General features: G+C 38.7%; 1 protein-coding gene and 1 non-coding gene across 6 annotated transcripts in view; both read left to right on the top strand.

The window, feature by feature from the left end:
• Ltbp1 (latent transforming growth factor beta binding protein 1) overlaps window positions 1-15605 on the top strand; it is a 413663-nt gene that overhangs the window by 8608 nt on the left and 389450 nt on the right. The window lies entirely within an intron of this gene.
• Window positions 2372-2451, top strand: Trnav-cac (transfer RNA valine (anticodon CAC)). The gene has a single exon. It is a non-coding gene; the product is annotated as a tRNA-Val (tRNA).

The raw sequence follows: 15605 nt of genomic DNA, 5'->3' as shown, positions 1-15605 counted from the left end.
ATTAGAGCTATGTTTATATGGATATGCTTCTGTGTGCCTCTTAATTTGCCCTGGTTCTTATGGATTGAACATTTCACGTAGACATAGTTGGTTGGGTATGGTTATGAGAAGGCAATGCTCCTGGTTGCTTCTGCCTCCTCCTGGTACCTGACCTGCCTTCGTGACCTTCCTCCTCTTCCTCCCCTTGCTGGGTCTCAGTCCGACTTTCCCTGCACTAGAGGGAGCGTGGTTCAGTTAAGTCTTTGGAGTTAGCATACAGGGCTTTTCTCTTGACCTTAATATTTCCTCATGTCATGACTTGAGTAGACAACTGGGAGACTCCAAGTAAGGCCAAGTTAACATTATTCACAAAATAGCCTTTGTGGCCATCTGGACCGTCATTCTCTTGGGGTAATGCATGAGGTAATATATGAAAGGTGCTTAGAGAGCAAGGCCCCTGTAGAACCAAGCTGGATAAAAATGGCTCTTGGGGGCTCCTGTTTGGTCAGGACTGCCCCCTCCTGGGCTCCACTGCCTTACACACCCTCCTCAGAGCCCTGGTGAAAATGGGTTCTTTTGCTGCTCCCAAAGCAGGCTTATTTTACCCTTTCTTGGTGTGGGTGTGGCTTGGGCCAGGTGGCAGAGGCATCTGTCTCCTCATGAGTGTTGGACTGTGGGGTGCAGAATTTTCTTTGCGTTGTTTTAAGTGCCTGGCTCCTGGGTCACCACAGCACTCATGCTAACTGAGTTGGAACAGAATGAATAGAGTCAGCAACTCTGATTTTGCTGTATGGTAAATGCTGTCCTCTGAATGCTAGGTAAAGAACACGGCCTTCTCTTTTCTTTCTTCTCTGTCAGCTGTTGGCAGCAATCTCCATTTGTTGCTGCTTGCCACAGTTTCTCCTGTGCTTCTCCCAGCCCACAAGATAACTGCTGCTTACACCAGCTTTTCAAGGGTGCACACCTGACTCTGTTTTCTTCTGCCTTCTTTCGGTGAGGCGGCCCTGGCATGGCCCAAACTTTAAGATGACTTTTCCTTTCTCCCGGCCAATTTTAGAATCTTTCTGCTCAACATCATCTGATAGAGATTTGGGACTAAGTAAAATGAATGTTGTATGATTTTCCCTGTAATTTTAGATCCCCAAATACTGCTCTTGGCCAACTACACTATTCCCTGTGGCTTTTTTACTCCACCGCATTTGAGTAATATTGTTGGCATGGACGTAAGTAAACAGTTTGCGAAATGTCATGTTTTGTAAATGAGAAGATGGATGGGCTGGTTTTTTAATACATGCTCTTGGTTCTCCTGGGCCAGAGAAAAGATGAGCCTGGACAGTGGATGGGAAAATGGGGTGAGAGGGGGGAGAGTCGATGAGGTTGGCCTTCCTGCACTGTTGGGATCTATTATTTAGAGGTGAGAACTGTGTGACTGGAGGGGACCTTGAGAGGGATTTTGGTAATGAATTAAAGGGGAATCCTCACAGAGGAGATAAGATGTATCCAGTCAAAAGTCACCAGAGGAAAATATGATTAAAAAAAGGCAAGGAAAATGTAATGATAAGGATCATTTGCCTTTGTAGATGTAGATATGTTTTATTTCTCAGAGGATTAACCAATAATTTCAATGTGACTTTCAACCCTGCGTGGACCTGTTTTATTATTGTTTTTAATTAAAAGGTAAATCTCTGTGGCTTCCTCCATATGCCAGAGATACGTTATTTTAACCCTGTGTCAAATGGATAGTTAGAAGTTGGCATCTTCCAAACTGTCTCAAAATCTGTTTAAGTTGTCCGGGACTTATCATCTCACCTTGATAAATCATTTGTTCCACTGATTCATCAGTAGTGAGACTTCTGCCTCTTTATTGGCTGTGAAACTTAAAGCAGATCAGTTCACACCTCTGATATTTTTCCCAACCTTCCCATAGGGGACAATACCATCCGTTACCCACCCTCATTCATGTCACTGTTGTGAATATCAGGCGTACAGATCTTTTTTCTTAACACTTTTTACATGGTATCACAGTCATTTGTGAGTTTGGCTTCCCAGCTTGAATGTGAATTCTGTGATGCTAGGGATCTCGCCATAGCTGTCTTTCTGTCCTTAGTACCTGTAAACGCACAGACCTTTATGGTATAAATGAATGAATGAATGGATTCATTTGTGGTACTTTTCTGAGCTTCTATATATTAGGTCCTGGTACATAGAAGCTGTTAAGCACTCTGAAGAAAGTAAAAGAGGGTAATAGACTAGAGTGACAGGGCTGGAGGTGGGGGTAGGGGACATCAGGGAAGGTATCTATAAGCAAGTGACGTGTGAGACCTGTGTGATAGGAGAGGGGCTGGGAGAGGAGAATTTTAAGCCAATAGAATAGCTCACATGATGTGGGGCTGGGGAGATAGCTCAGTTGGTAGAGTGCTTGCCTCACAAGCACAAGGCCCTGGGTTCAATCCCCAGCACCCCCCCCCCCCAAAAAAAAAAGAAAAGGAATAGCTCACATGAATGTCCCAGGGTGGGGTGAGACCTGACCTGTACAGGAGGGTGTCAGCAAGGGCTACAGCAGTAGGTCGCAATAGGTCACAAATAAAAGCTATTTAGGTCTGAGGTCGTGCCTCAGCGCTAGAGCGCTTGCCCAGCACATATGAGACACTGGGTTCGACTCTCAGCACCACATATAAATGAATAAAATAAAATTACAATAATTATATATATTCATATATTTATGAATTAAATAAAATTACAACAACTAAAAAAAACTAATCTTGAAAAAGTCTAATTGCGGGGCGGGGGGGCGGTGGTCCTTACATGGTACTAAGTAAACGTCAAATCTTTCAGAAACTAATGGTAAAAAAAAAATCTGATTTTGATGATCATAGACAATTCTCAGGCAGTGTATAGGACGTGTAAAGGTGACAGTTACACAGTTTTTGAGAATGTATTTGAGTGCTGTTCTGAAGCTGGTTCATCCCCTTCAACACATAATTTACAAGCAGGGTTGGCTGTTGGCTGCACCTCCCGTCTTGTGGTAAAGACCGCATAATGAGATTCATGAAAGTGCTTACAAAAGAGCCATATAAACATAAGGTAATATTAATAATAAGGTTTTTGTGGCTGTTCTGTGAGCATTTTTTTTTTTTTTTACATTGTCTTATGTATTTTTTGTCTTGAAAAACAGAATGCATAAAACCACCGAAGGCCGGTGGGTTTTTGATGATTAAAGAGATCGTGTCTCACTCAGGCCTTCACACTGATCGTTAAGTTTACCAGTGGTGTGTCGGGGACACCTCCTGGAAGCTGGTGTGAAAATAAGCAAAAATACCTACGTGGCCGCTCTAATCCTCCACCCCTGGTAACTTGCTTTATTCCCTGAAAGTAGAGTGCCGGCAAAGACAAGAATCCTTTCTAGAGAGTCCTGTTCCTTTCTTTGTTTTTGATAGTGAAAAGATTAAGTTAGTCCAGAATTTCTTAGTAATTGGAAGTGAAATAATACAGACAATAAGTGACTGAACGGCGGGGCTGTGCTTTTGTTTTACCCTTTTATCCATGAGGAGGTTGGCCTACCCAGAGCTCTGTGTATACAATGGGCCCTCAGTAAGGCTTCTTGATTAATAAGCCCTACAAGTCACATTTGTTTCTGAGTGGAAAGCCAGCTGAAATTCATTTAAATCAACGGATACCGAGATTATGTCATTAAACAGTTCTTTTTGTTACAAGGGAACGTATGTTACAGCAAACTTCCCCATGCAGCAGTTTGAAATGCCTTTTAATGGCAACATTTCTTCATGCCTTTCTTTATTTTTTTCCCCACATTTTTTATTGGTGCATTGTGGTCGTACATAATAATGACATTGTCGTTACATATTTGTACGTGCACACAGGATAACAATATAATTTAACCAATATCACTCCCCACTCCATCTCTACCTCCCAATCCTTGGTCCCTTTCCTTTACTGATCGCCCTTTGGTTTTCATGAGATCTGTCCCACCTTTCTTTCCCTTTTTCTGCTCTAGCTTCTGCATATGAGAGCAGACATATATGACCCTTGACCTTCTGAGTTTGACTTATTTCATATAACATGATGATCTCTAGTTCAGTCCATTTTCTTGAAAATGACATAATTCCATTTCTCTTTATGGCTGAATAAAACTCCATTGTGTATATACGCCCCATTTTCTTTATCTGTTCATCCACTGATGGTCATCTGGACGGGTTCCACAGTTTGGTTGTTATAAATTGTGCTGCTATAAACATGGGTGTGCATGGATCACTGTCATATGCTGACTTTAATTCTTCAGGATAAGTATTGAGGAGTGTTATAGCTGGGTCATGTGGTGGTTCCATGCCTAGATTTTGAGGAATCTCCATACTGATTTCCATAGTGAGTGTATTAATTTATAATCCTGCCAACACTATAAAAGTGTTCCTTTTTCTTCACTTCCTCCAGCATTTATTGTTTGTATTCTTGATGACTGCTGTTCTGACTGCTGTGAGATGAAATCTCAGTGTAGTTTGGATTTGCATTTTCCTAATTGCTAATGATGTTGAACAGTTTTTCATATACTTGTTGTCTTCATGCTTTCACTTAATATAGACTGCATACACTTCACAGGCTTTAAGCCTGGTGGTTCTTAGAGTGTAGACCATGGGCTAGCAGGATCATTGTTGCCTAGGGACTTGTTAGAGATGCAGATTCGTGGGAGTTGGGATTGTAGCTCAGTAATAGAGCCCATGCTTAGTGTGCACCATGTCCTGGGTTCCATCCCAAACACCTGCCCCTGAAGAAGAAATGCAGCTCCTGTAGCACTCCCCAGGCCTTGTGGGGAATGCACCAGCCAGTGTTTTAAGCAGCTCTCTAGGGGGTCCTGATACAGCCCCGTTCCAGGGGACCCTCTCTTCCTCCTCCTCCACATCTCCCCTTCCTACCGTGATCCCCTGTGGTGGAGGAGGGGGACAGGGAAACTGGCTCCTTTGGAGTTTAGAGGCTTGTTTCCTCCTTCTTCCCTGCATTTCTGCTTAAGGATGAGTTTGAATGGTATGCAACCCAACAAGATGGATTCATTTTTCCTAGTGGCAGATGGGATCCTTGGAGTCTGAGCAGGTGTAGCCATGACCGTAATACACCTTTTATATTGTGTCTTCACTGATGTATTTCTCATCCTGAAAATGCCCCTATAAATGGGAGCTTCATGTGGTTAGGTCTTCATACTTCTGTTCTTTAACATGAAAGATGCTTAAAGCACACTTCTTTATATTCTTAAAAACTGTTTTTATCAAGATCTGGTTCCCAGGCTCCATGCATCAAAACCCACTATGGGATGTGTACCAAATGCAGTTTGTGGGGTCTGTTTTGGTCAACTTTTTCACTTCTGTGACTAAATGATCTGACCAGCACAATTATAGAGAAGGAAAGGTTTATTCGAGGGCTCACAGTTTCAGAGTCTTGGTTCATAGTAGGCTAACTCCATTCCTCGGGGCTTGAGGTGAGGCAGAACATCATGGTTGAAGAGTGTGGCAGAGGGAAGCAGCTTGCATCATCAGGAAGCAGAGAGAGAGAGAGAGAGAGAGAGAGAGAGAGAGAGAGAGAGAGAGAGAGAGAAATAGAGGGGGGCGGAGAGAGACTCCACTTTCCAGATACAAATATATACCCTAAAGCCATGCTCCAATTCCAGTTTCCTCTAGCTACACTCTACTAACCTTCAGTTACCACTCAGTGATTAAATCACTGATTGGTTTAAGACTCTTACAACCCAATCATGTCTCCTCTGAACCTTCTTGCATTGTCTCACATGTGAGCTTTTTGGGGGACACTTCATATCCTCACCATAACTGGGTCCTACCACAAATCTACCTAAACAGAACTCCCACGGGTAGATCCCATGACCCTGTTTTCACAAACACTCAGCTGACTGATCCACACTGAAGCTTGGCTTTAAAGTACACATGCTGGAATAAAAGATGTTAAGGACAAGGAATGATGAGAAAGATGTTAGGCAATTAATAAAAGTAACAAAGGAGTGAGTGGACATTTTATTTTAGTGTCACTCTTTTCTAAAATAGTTTAAAAGTGAAACGAAGAGCAAGCTCCTGCCCATAGCATGCCGTCACCATTAGCAGGGACAGTGCTTCCCTGTGTCAGTTTCAGGAAGTTCCAGCAGAGGAGAGGTGAAGAGTGGTTACTGCTTGGCTGTTCCTGGGATCCTGCTGGTTCAATCCTGGAAGTCGCCAGAGGAAGGCATTCGATGTTTGAAAAGAACCCAGTTAAGAATTTCAGCGAGGACACACTTTTATTAGATGTATTTTTAGGAAAGGAATTGCCTATTATAAGACCAGGATTCTTTGAAGAAAGAATGAAGAAGGTGCTGGGTTGCTTCTCCTGTGAAATGGGGACTATTTTCCTCCTTATATATATATTTTTTTCCTTTCTTCAAAATAAACGAATGCAGAGATATTATGCCTGAGTACTGAAAAAAAAAATTAGGTCTTCAGAAAATGTCTGTTCCTCTCTAAGTAGAAAGGTACTGCTTTGGAGAAGGCTTATTTAAAATCATTAGTTATAGTAATGGCTACATCTCATTAAAGGTATTTTAATGCTAATGTCATATAGCTATTTCCAAACATCTGTATGTTTTTTTAAAAAAAACTTAGTTGCCAATGGATCTTGATTTTATTTGTTTGTCTACATGTGGCACTGAGACTTGAACCCAGTGCCTCACACATGCTAGGTAAGTGCTTTGCCACTGGGCCACAACTGCAGCCCCAGTATGTTTCTTTTCATGGGTATCCAAATGTTTACATATCATATAAAGGCCACAGTGCTAGAAAAATTTTGAAAAGACTCCAGATGTGAGGAATTACTTAAAAATATGGGTTTAAAAGTCGGGCATGGTGGTGCACGCCTGTAATCCCAGTGGCTCAAGAGGCTGAGGCAGGAGGATCATGAGTACAAAGGCAGCCCCAGCAACTGAGTGAGGCCCTCAGCAATTCAGCGAGACCCTGTCTTGAAATAAAATATAAAAAAAGGGGCTGGGGATGTTGTTCAGTGGTTAGAGCCCCTTGGTTTAATACCTGGTATCAATCCATCAATCCATAAATTAAAAAATATGGGTTTAAAGAATTTAGTTTCACTCTGTCAGTCTCAGTATGGGAAACTAGAATATATAACAGCAAAATTATAGATTAAATCAGTGAGCATGTGGCAAAAGTAGACTATGTTAAAATTTCTTTTAATATCCATTCAAAAATATGCCTTGTTTTAAAGCAGTTTTAGGTTAAGAGCAAAATTGAGCAGAAAGTGGAGGTCCCATAGACCCTCTGTCCCCACACACGCACCCTCCCCACCATCAAAATGCTTCACCACAGTGGTAATTTTGTTACAGATGATGAGCCTACAATGACATGTTGTCATCCAAAGTCTGTAGTTGACATTAGGGGTCACTCTTGGTGGTGGATAATTGTGTAATGACGGGTCTCCTCCATTGCAGTATCATACAGAGCGGTCTCACTGCCTGTTTTCATCAGACTTTTCACCACTGTGACCAAGAGACCTGAAAAGATCAATTTTAGAGGAAGAAAGATTTATTTGGGGCCCACAGTTTCAGAAGTCTCAGTCCACAGACAGCCGACTCCATTGCTGTCTGCCAGAGCTGAGACAGGACATCAGCGCAGAAGGGCATGACAGGGGAAGAAGGCTCAGGATGTGACAATCAGGAAGCAGAGAGAGAGCGAGCTCAGGGTGCCAGGGACAAAATATAAACCCCAAAGACACATTTCCAGTGACTCACATTCTCCAGCCACGCCCTACCTGCCTAGAGTTATCACCCAGTTAATTCTTATCAGGGAATAAATGCACCGACTAGGTTAAGACTCTCAGAACCTAGTCATTTCACCTCTAAAATCTCTTACGTTGTCTTACATATGACCTTTTGGGGGACACCTCACATCTAAACCATAACATAAAAATCCCCTCTGCTCCACCTGTTCATCCTTCCTCCCTGCCAATCAGTGATGCTTCTACTGCCTCACTAGTTTTGCCTTTCCAGAATGTCACACAGTTCAGATCATACATTATGTAGTCTTTTCAGATTGACTATTTTCACTTAGAAGCATGCATGTTAGGTTCCCGTGTCTTTCCATGCCTTGATGGCTCATGTATTGTTTAGTACTGAGAACTATTCCACTGTCTGAATGTACCACAGTTTATCCATTTACCAACTGGTGGATATCTGGGCTTCTTCTCAATTATGAACCGGGCTGCTGCAACAATTTTTGTTTAGGTGTGGACCTAAGTTTTCAGTCATTTAGGTAAATGCCAATGAGTATGATTTCTAGATCATATGGTGAGAGTATGATGAAGAAACTGAAACTCTTTTCCAAAGTGGCAGTACCATTTTGCAATTCCACCAGCAATATATTAGAGTTCCTGCTGTTCCACATCCTTGCCAGTGTTTGGTGGTATCGGTGTTTTAGATTCTGACCATTCAAATAGGTATGTAGTGTTAGCTCATTGTTTTCATTTGTAACTGCCTTATGAAATATGATGTTGAACATCTTTTTATAAGCCCATTTTCCATCTGTATATCTTTTGTAGTAAGGTACACCTGTTCAGGTCTTTTGCCTATTTTTAAAGTTGTGTTGTTCATTTTATTTTTGTTGAATTTTAAGGTTCTTTCTATATTTTGGATTATAGTCCTTTATCAGATATGTTTTTTGCCAATATTTCTTTCTATCTGCAGTTCATCTTTTATTCTCTTGACAGAGTCCTTTGCAGAAGAAAAGTTTGTTTATTTTTATTTTGATGAAACCCAGATTACCAATTCTTTCATGGATCATGTTTTGGTATTGAATCTAAAAAGTCATTGCCATGACTAAGGTTATCTAGATTTTTCTCCTATGGATGGTATTTGTATTTTGAGTTATTTTTTTGTGAAGGGGGTAAGGTCTATGCCTAGATTTATTTATTTAATTATTTATTGGTCTTTATTTTTTGGAATGTCCAGTTGTGTCAGCATTATTTGTTGCAAAGGCTATATTTGCTCCGTTGTATTGCCTTTGCTCCTTTGTCAAACATCATATTGACTATGTTTATGTGGGTCAATTTCTGGACTCTCTATTCTGTTCCATTGATTTATTTGTCCATACGTTAGCCAATACAACTTTGTCTTGACTACTTATCTTTACAATAAGACTTGAAGACAGACAATGGTGGTCCTAAGACTTTGTTCTCCTTAAACATTGTATTGGCTTTTGTATGTCTTTTACCTCTCCAGATAAATTTTAAAATCAGTTTATATTTACAGACTTGCTTATATTTTCATTAGGATAGCTTTGACTCTCTAGCTCCTGTTGGGAAGAACTGATACCTTGATAATATTGAGTCTTCCTATCATAACATGGAATATTTCTCCATTTATTTGGTTCTTCTTTGATTTCTTTCATCAGAGTTTTATAGTTTTCATCATACAAATTTTATACATATTATGTTAGATTTGTATCTAAGTATTTCATTTTTTGGGGTGCTAATGTAAATAGTATTTTTGTTTTCAAATTATACTTGTTCATGGTTGATATATACATAAATGGTCATTTTTTGTTTACTAATCTCATATCCTATAACCTTGTCATAATTGCTTATTAGTTATTAGTTATTGATTCATTTAGATTTTCTATATAGACAATTAGGTCATTGGGAACAAAGAAAGTTTTATTTAAGTATTCTCAATTGGTATACTGTTGATTTCTTTTTCTTGTTTTATTGCATTAGCCAGGACCCATTGAAAAGGAGTGCTGAGAGGAGATATCTTACCTTCTTCCTGATCTTAGCAGGAAATTTTCTGGTTTTTTAGCATTGTGTATGATGTTAACTATATATATATATATATTTTTTTTTTTTTTTTGGTAGATTTTCTTTATCAAGTTGAGGAAGTTTCCTTCTATTCCTGGTTTGCTGAGAGTTTTTACAATGAGTGAGTTATAGATTTTGTCAAATGTTTTTTCTATATATATATATATTTTTTTTTTTTTTAAAGAGTTTTTTTTTTTTTTTCCTCTGAGGCACCAGCCATTCAAACCACTAGGCAAGTGGTTGCACATGCTAGGCGAGTACTCTCCAAAATGAGCTATTTCTTCAGCTCCTTTTCTATATTTAGTAATATGATCGTGAGATTTTCCTCCACTTGTTGATGTTATAAGTTACATTAATTGATTTCCAAATGTTGAATCAATCTCGTGACATACCTGGGATAAATACCATTTGATCATGGTGTATAATTCTTTTTATACATTGTTGGATTCAAATTTGCTAATATTTTATTGAAAATTTTTGTGTCTGTGTTTATGAGAGATACTAGTCTGTACTTTTCTGTCCTTGTTAATGTTTTTGAATGGTTTTGGTATTAGGATGATGCTGGCATCAATTATTCTATGAGTTCAGGAAGAATTCCCTCTTCTTCTATATTTTGAAAGAGATTATATAGAATTGGTGTAACTTCTTCCCAAAATGATCTACAGAGTCTATACAAATGGTCTTATGTAAGTTTTGGCAGATTGTGTCTTTTTAAGGAATAGGTTCATTTCATTTAGGTTATCAAACTTGAGGATCAAATTCATAGTATTTCTTTATTATCCTTTTAATGTTCACTGGATCTGTAGTGATGTCCCCTATTTCATTTGTGATATGAGTAATTTGTGTCTTCTCTTTTTTCTTAGTCAATTTGGCTAGACTTTACTGATAATTTCAAAGAACCAGATTTAGATTTCATTGATTTTCTTTATTCATCTCCTGTTTTCAATTTCATTGAGTTTTGTTCTGAATTTTATTGTTTTATTTCTTCTGTTTATTTTGGAATTAATTTCCTCTTTTTCTGATTTGCTAAGGTGGAGGCTTAGATTTTTAGATCATTCTTCTTTTTTAAATATATGCATTTAGTAATATAAATTTCCCTCTAAACTCTGCTTTAACTTCATCCCACAAAATTTAATGAGTTGTGTTTTATTTTATTTTTTTGGTTCTGGGTATTGAGCCCAGAGGCCCTTTTCCATTGTGGTACACCCCCAACCCCTTTTATTTTATTTTGAGACAGGGCGTTGCTGAAGCTGGCGTACAACTTGTAATCCTTCTGCCTCAGCCTCTTGAATTTGCTGGGATTATAGGCATGCGCTACCATGCCCAGCTATGAGTTGTATTTTAATTTTCACTTAGATCAAACATCTTTTAAAATTTTTCTTGCGATTTCTTCTTTGAATCATGCTTTACTTAGAAGTATTTTGCTTTAATCTCTTAGAGTATTTTGGAATTTTTTTTCCAGCTGTCCTTCTGCTATTGATTTCCAGCTTACTTCATTTATGGTCTGAAAGCAGATAAAGTATTATTTGTAGTCTTTTAAATTTGTTAAGGTATGTTTTATGGCCTAGAAGGTGGTTGATTTCGGTGAGGGTTCTTTGTAAACTAGAGAAGTGTGTGTATTCTGCTCTTGTTGGATAAGTTAGTAGACAGATGTCAGTTATATCTAGTTTAACTGATGGGGATGTTGAATTCCAGCTGTGTCCTTACTAATTTTCCTGATGGAGGGTGTTGAAGACTCCACATGTTGTGATGGATTTATGTTTCTTCTTGCAATTCTGCCCTTTTTTGCCTCACATATTTTGATGCCCTGTAATGTCTTCTTAGAGAGTTGTCCCCTTTATCATTATGTAATAACTATCACTCATAACTTTACTTGTTTTGAAGTCAACTCTGGGTGAAATGAATATAGCTATTTCTGCTTTTAAAAAATTAGCTTTAGAATTACATCTCTTTCTTCATTCCTTTCTTTATATTGAATTTCTTTTTCTTTGGAGACAGTATATAGTGGGGTGTTGTTTTTGCCACACTCTGACAATCTCTGTCTTTTAATAGGGTGTATTTAGACCATTGATGTTTAAGGTGATTATTGACATACTTGGGTTAATGTCTAACATGCTTGTTTTTGTATCTAGTCTTTGCCCTTGTTCTTTGTTCCCATTTTTGGCTTCCATCTTTTTTTCCCCTGTTTTTGTGGTTTTGATTGAGCATTTTACATAATTCTATTTTCTCTCCTCTCTTAGTAGCTATGCTTTTCTTTTTAATTACCTTTTTTAGCAGCTGCACTATATATTTACTACTAATCCAAATCCACTGTCAAATAACACCATACCATTTCATTGGTGGTGTAACTTACAACAAAATAATCCTAATTCTTGTCCCTTGAATCACTGGGACATTTTATTTCTATATATGCATATGTAGGCATGCACATATACACACATGCATACATAATTGAATACATTGTTTCTATTATTATTTTGGGCATACTCTTTTCTTGTAGATAAATTAAGAGTGAGAAAAACAAAGCCAGGTGCAGTGGCACACACCTCTAATCCCAGGAGTTCTGGAAACTGAAACAGGAGGATCATGAGTTCAAAGCCAGCCTCTGCAATGGCGAGGTGCTAAGCAACTCAGTGAGACCCTGTCTCTAAATAAAATAGAAAATAGGACTGGGGATGTGGCTCAGTGGTGAGTGCCCCTGAGATCAATCCCTGGTACCAAAAAAAGAGAAAAATGAAAGTTTTTATTTTACCTTCAATTATTCCTTCTCCTGAGCTCTTCTTTTCTTTATTTAGATCTGAGTTTCAGACCTTTTTTGTTTTGTTTTGTTTTGTTTTAAACATTCTTGCATGGAAAGGTTATCAGCAAGAAAGTCCCCCAATTTTTGTTTTTCTGACAAAGTATTTCTCTTTCACTTCTGAAGAATAATTATTTTGCAGGGCACAGAATTATGAGTTGCTTTTTCTTTCTCAACTAACACTGTAACTCTGTCCCTTTACTGTCTTCTTGCTCATGGTTTCTGCGGAGAAATCAGATGTAATTCTTATCCTTGTTCCTCAGTAGGTAAGGTGGCCTTCTGGCCTCCTTCAAGAACTTTCCCTTTATTTCTTATTCTCTGTAGTTTAAATATGATATGCCTTGGTGTAGCTTTTTTGATATTTATCCTTCGTTGTCTCTGAGCTTCCTGGATGTGTGGTTTGGTGGCAGATGTTAATTAGGGAAATTTCAGTCATTTTCTTTCAAATATTTCTTCTCTTCCTTTCTCTCTTCTCCTTCTAGAATTCCTGTTACTCATTGGCTACTTCTTTTGTAGTTTTAAGTCTTTTTTTTCTCCTTGCTTTTCTTTTCTGAAAGTATCTGTTGACTTGTCTTCAAGTTCAGTGATTCTTACCCCCGTCAGGTCCAGTCTGTTAATGAGCCCATCTGTCATATTCTGCATTTTGTTATAGTGGGTTTTTTGTTTTGTTTTGTTATAGTGTTTTTGATACCTAGCACTTCTTTTAGATTGTTAGGATTTCTGTCTCTGCTTACATTGCTCATCTGTTCTTGCATGCCATCTGCTTTATCCATATATCGCTTAGCATATTAATCATTGTTAAGGTCCTGGTCTGATAATTCCAACATCCCTGCCCTGTCTGAGGCTGGTTGTGCTGCTTCCTTGGTCTCTACCATGCCTTTTGATTTTTCTTGATAGCTAAACATTATATAGCCGGTACTGGTTTCATTGGAGGTTTCTGCTCTGGTATTATTTTTCTTGACAGTCGCCCACCAGTCTGTCCATTTTGGGGGGCAGCATTATGCTCTGTGAGCTCACTGAGCAGACTTAGGAAGATTGTTGTATTTTTTGGGTTTCATTCAGCTTGCTACGTGTTAGGATGGAATGATGACTCCTAGACTCCTTGCTTGCTGGACTGGAGATTGGAAGTTGAACTTTTATTTTAAGGATAAATGACAAGTTGTAAGACTTCTAAAGCATCCCCTGATAATCCTTCCCTTTTATTCAAGTCCTAAGTTTGACCATTGGATCACAAAGCCAGATTATCAAAATAGTCCTAAATATTTTTCTTCTAAATTGTTTTATGGCATATTTTTTCTATGGAGAGGAATTTGGGATTATGAAGACATTTTGTATATTTGTGATGCTTTTAACTTTTCAGGGCAGTCAAAGGAGGTCCCCCCAAGGACCTTCTTCAAGAATACCATACACGGAACCACCTACCTAATAATGAAATGGTGTCAGTGACTGAGTGGCTTCGCACACACTCTGTGGACAGACGCACTAGAGTGAATACTTTGCCAGATGTACCTGGACAAGCCCCAGGCTGTTTCTGCTGTGTTCCTCTCATTCTGCTGCTGCTACTACAAGTGGTTTTGTCTACGTCTGTTTTTTCAGATCTGAATAAATTTCAGGTTCATCTTTCATCTTTCTGACATTTCTCATCACTCACTCCATGGTAAAAAGCATGCCTTTGAAAGGCCCTCTGATCTTGTGAAATCTACCTGCCTGATGTTTTTCCAGAACAGGAGAGCAATCGGTCTGGCTTGTTTGAGCTCAGCTGTACTTGTAGCAGTGGGCTTGACCTGTGGGCCTGTGGGGTCAGCATAAGAGACCTGAGAGAGTCTTTTGGAGTCACATCTTCATGTTTTCTAAGTCTCTCATTCTATAGAGGAGGAGAATAAGTACCCAAAGAAGAAATGTGACATTCCAGGTTTTGTGGATTCTGATGCTCTCTCTCTCTCTAGATTCTAAAAAATTCTGCCTATCATTTTCCTGGGGTTTGAAAATAACACATAAGACACACTTTTAAATTGACTTGAAAGAAAAGTGCTATGTAAATGTTGATTATATTTAGCCTTATATTTTGGATAAGTTATCTTTTCATTTTGTAAAAAGAGTATCGATGTAACTATTTTTAATACAAATATAGAAAGGCAGATTCAGGGGCTGGGGAGATACCTCAGTCGGTAGAGTGCTTGCCATATAAGCACAAGGCCCTGGGTTCGATTCCCCAGCACCCCCCAAAAAAAAAAAAAAAAAAAAAGAAAGGCAGATTCAAACTAAATAGCTTTCTCTCAGCAAAGGAAACTATCAGCAATGCGAAGAGAAAACCTACAGAGTGGGAGAAAATCTTTGCCACTCATACTTCAGATAGAGCACTAATTTCCAGAATATATAAAGAACTCAAAAAACTCTACACCAAGAATACAAAAAACCCAATCAACAAATGGGCTAAGGAAATGAACAGACACTTCGCAGAAGAAGATCTATAAGCAATCAACAGATATATGAAAAAATGTTCAACATCTTTAGTAATAAGAGAAATGCAAATCAAAACTACCCTAAGATTCCATCTCACCCCAATTAGAATGGCGATTATCAAGAATATTAGCAACAATAGGTGTTGGAGAGGATGTGGAGTCCCACATTGCTGGTGGGGCTGCAAATTAGTGCAGCCACTCTGGAAAGCAGTGTGGAGATTCCTTAGAAAACGTGGAATGGACCCACCATTTGACCCAGCTATCCCACTCCTTGGCCTATACCCAAAAGACTTAAAAACAGCATACTACAGAGATACAGCCACAACAATGTTCATAGCCACTCAATTCACAATAGCCAGATTGTGGAACCAACCTAGATGTCCTTCAATTGATGAATGGATAAAGAAACCGTGAGATATATATATATATATATATATATATATATATATATATATATATATATACACACACACAATGGAATATTACTCAGCCATAAAGAATGATAAAATTATGGCATTTGCAGG

Source organism: Sciurus carolinensis, chromosome 13 (genome assembly GCF_902686445.1).
Source record: "Sciurus carolinensis chromosome 13, mSciCar1.2, whole genome shotgun sequence".
NCBI lineage: Eukaryota > Metazoa > Chordata > Mammalia > Rodentia > Sciuridae > Sciurus > Sciurus carolinensis.
This window is presented reverse-complemented; position numbering and strand designations above follow the sequence as displayed.